Here is a 4,208-nt window from a genome sequence, read left to right on the forward strand (position 1 = left end):
ATTAGTAAATCCATAAATAATATTTTTTTAACATTTAAAATTATGATACGCAAAAATGCGTGTCATCTTCATTTATGACATCCCTTTCTTGACAGGGGCTTTAATGATAAGCAATGCGAGTCGTAAATGAGCTTCGTAAATGTGTGTCGTAAATGCGCGTCATAAATGTGCATCGTAAATAGACGACGCGCAAAAGCGTGTCGTCTCTCGTTATGACAGGGCCTTCCTTGACACGCATTTGCGCGTCGTCTGAGCGTTTTACGACACGCATTGCGCGTCGTGAAAGGCTGTTTTTCTAATAGTGGCAAATTGTTTCCTTTTTTGGGGCTTGGTAATTGAGATAAGAGTTGGGGATATGTGAATCAATCTAAAGGCCAAACATATTAGATACTTGACAAATCACCAAAGAATGAAGTTTTACTAAAAAAAACCCTCAATACTGCCTAACAAAATGTAAAAGCCTAGCCTATAATTGAAAAAGTATGATCCTCTCTCTCTCTCTCAAATACATGCATATCAGTATCAGTGTATTACAATACTTCCTTGTATATATGTATACAGGCCAAGGTCATACACATCTAGCACTATAATTGTAACAAAACAAAATGTTGGAGGTGACCATAAGAAAAGGTAAGCAAAGGGTAATTTGGTATTTGTTTCTATTATTGTGTATTACAATACTTCCTTGTATATATGTATAAAGTTTGTTCTTATTCAGATTTGCCTTTTACCATTGATTTCCATATTGAGCCATTATACTTTGAAAATGTTAATTCTTACCTTCTGTCCATGTAGGATCCACCAGGAACCGGAAAAACACAAACAATTCTTGGGCTTCTTAGTGCCATATTACGTACTAACTGATTATCTAAGTCTCTTAGTAATTTTGTAAGATATTGATTACTTGAGGGTATTTTAGTAACATTGTAAGAGATTGATTACTTGAGGGTACTTATGCTACATAATGCTATATTCTTTTGTTAACATTGTCCTTAGTGCAATGAATTATCTTTATTGTTTATGGTATTTTATTTTGTATTATGAAACTTTTAATGTGTTATTTCATTTGAAATTTAGTAACTCTATCAAAAATATATAGTTTTAAAAAAAATTAAAATTATGACACGCAAAAATGTGTGTCGTCTTCCTTTATGATACGGGCTTCCTTAATACGCATTGCGTGTCATACACACGCATGTCGTAAGGTTATGACACGCAAATGCATGTCGTCTTTCTTTATGACAGTGCCTTCCTTGATACGCATTGCGTGTCATAACTACACGTCGTAAATGCGTATCATAAATGTGCGTTGTAAATAGACGACGCACAAAAGCGTGTTCTCTCTCGTTATGACAGGGCCTTCCTTGACACGCATTTGCGCGTTGTTTTAGCATTTTACGACACACATTGCACATCGTAAAAGGGTGTTTTTCTAGTAGTGTGTCTTCACTTTGCAAAGGTGTGTGTGTATGCTAAGTGGTACCCATCCCTTCTTGGTGTTCATACTAACAATACACGATGTATCTGGTGTAGTAATATTATTGCTACCGCGCCTTTCCCCCTCTGGGCTACATGTCCGGGGTTGGCGCTTGTTCTTCTTATCGGGGGTGTGGGTGTCTTTCTGCTCGTTTTTCATTATTTTGGATGTGAGTATCACTGTCAGTCTTCATTTTGGGATGCACATGGTGGCCCACGCGACGATTGCTCAGATTGAATTTGTTCGTGTGTTAATGGATGTGACCATTGTTGAACCTTTGGTTGTTCTGAACTTGAGGGTGTCATGTATTGTCGATCGGATAACCTATAATTGAAAAAGAGCCTGGCGCCCAAGGATTATATCATTATTGGACCTTTACTTGACTACCGAGAACTTGATTATCTTGGTTACTTGTTCCATCACATTGGCGTTGATTATAGTCAATGGTAGGTTTGTGGTGCCGAGTGGCCACAACTTGTGTCCCGTGAAGCCAACGAGTGGTGCCTGGGTTAGGCTTTCAGGTTCCTTCTCCAACATGATGGGAGCTGCTTAAAACAATGTTCATAGAGGATATCGGTGTTGCTACCTCTGTCGACTAAGGCTCACCAGGTCTTCTATTGTATGACTGTGGCAAGGATTATGATTGGATCCGTTGGGTCCCAGTCGGGCACTCGCAGGTCTGATGGGGAGATACTGATGTTTACAGTGCCTCTGTGTGGTATCGCATCCCTTTGGCCGGCGGTTGGTACGTGTCTCAATCCTTGGGTCTTGCTATTGTGGAAATCTCCTCTTTTTTGATTGGTTGTTTGCTTGCTTCCTTGACGGTTCTTCCATCTTTTTGGTTAGCTTGGAACTTTGACCATAGGGTCCTTGCTATTTCTCTTAGATCTCCATTCAATTGCTTGTCCGCTCCTTCGCTTTTGAGTATTGCCTATTTTTCGTTCAATCGATTGTCTTTTCCTTCTCTTTTGGCGCAAAACCTTCCATTGTATCGGCAGAAAGGGCAAATTGTTGAATCATTAAAGTGACCCTCTTGAATTTCTCCCTACCGCAGTCAGCACCACAACCGCAACTGCAACCCCAGTCAAGATTTTCTACTTCAGTCATCCGCAACTGAAGTCCAAGGATTAGCAGTCTTAAGTTTGTACTCAGTCTATATTGTCTTATCTATTTTACTTCTATTGTCCAGTAGACCTTGCATGGCTACTCATAGAAAACTTTATGTATTGTAACGCTTGCGTCTCTATAAATAGAGACCATGCTCTTTGTATTAGTACGCATCTTCACTTTCTAATTTATCTTCTCTAGATTTATCCTTTCTATCTCTTTCTTACTCAACCATACTTTCTACTGTTACATACCAGATTGCAATCACTCTTCGGAGCAAGTCTTTGTGACTTAATCACTAAGTTTGATCTCACTTACTAACATTGGTTTGAATGCATTCCAAGTTATGAATCAACTTATGTGTATACTTGATATAACAATTGTTGTCATTTACATTATTTTACTTTCCGTATCTAACATTCTAACTTCTAACTATTAGTATTATTGTTGAGCTAATAGATCCTTCGAGATTAACTATTCCGCTATATACTTGTTCCGGAGCCACCCATTAATAGTAATAGAACTCTGCGCAAAGAATGTCTGAGTCCCTCTTCCTTTCCTGAACCTGTGAGAACACTCTAAGAATATGCCAGCAAAGACCTTGTTCAAGACTTTATAAATTGCATCCATCACTGTCGTTTTTATGTGGTTGAGTAAGACGGCGTAGCTTCCCAGGTTTATTGGGATTGGTAGTTGTACAATTGAACACGGTATGGGTAGGAGTCAAGTGGAACATAGAATTGTTTGTAGTCAAATTGAACATAGAATTGTTTATTGACAAGTTTGTGGGTATGTGGTTTTTGCATTTCGTTCAATAGGGGGAACACGAGACCTATAAAGAAAGGGGAACCAAAATAAGAATGAGGAAGAAAAAGATATCGTGATGTAAGTCTATTATTCCTTGCATCATAGGTGTTGCTGCGTCTTGAGATCCTAATTGCCATGGTTCTGCTGCATCACAAGGAGCAATTGTGAGAAATAGCCATTCTAGAACAATCATTTGATCTGTTTCATTCTTTGACTGCTCTGCTCCCCCAAAAAAATGGAGAGACTTGTTCTTGCTCTTGCAATTAAGGAAGACGGATTTCGCCGGTTGGTCCAACCAAGAAAGACATGCGAATTTTGGGGGCGGGGGAACCCGTAGGAAGGGGGGACGAACCACCGAATTTACATCTGAAATCGCCAACATGAACACAAACGAAATCTTTAATTTCGTATAGAAAGAAAACGAACCACTTCTCTTCTCGGAGCCCACGGAGCGGTATATGAAGAATGGCTTTTTGGTCCCTTTCGTCCAGTGGTTAGGACATCGTCTTTCCATGTCGAAGACACGGGTTCGATTCCCGTAAGGGATAGGTACTCATTCCCGACCGCTTTCAGTTAGTGTTCATTGCTGAGTGATCGCTCGCTATCTGGCTGGAAAAGGCGGTCCGGAAGCTTCCTCTCTCCCAGCAAGCAAGATGAGATCACCACTTCTCTCGGACTTCCTTTACATCGTAACCTTAGCTGTGATAAAAAAGAAAAATGGAAATTCTATATCGCTAGATTAATCGTTATCTTCTATAATATTTAACAGTTATTTGAAATTCTATATTCTATTCTTTAATATATTAATATTCATTGT

At 39.3% G+C, this 4,208-nt stretch overlaps 1 non-coding gene across 1 annotated transcript; it reads left to right on the forward strand.

Annotated features, from left to right (window-relative positions):
- Positions 1-3,867: 3,867 nt before the first annotated feature.
- Positions 3,868-3,939, forward strand: TRNAE-UUC (transfer RNA glutamic acid (anticodon UUC)). The gene has a single exon. It is a non-coding gene; the product is annotated as a tRNA-Gly (tRNA).
- Positions 3,940-4,208: the final 269 nt, after the last annotated feature.

The sequence above is a fragment of the Lactuca sativa genome, chromosome 4, assembly GCF_002870075.4.
Source record: "Lactuca sativa cultivar Salinas chromosome 4, Lsat_Salinas_v11, whole genome shotgun sequence".
Taxonomy (NCBI): Eukaryota; Viridiplantae; Streptophyta; class Magnoliopsida; order Asterales; family Asteraceae; genus Lactuca; species Lactuca sativa.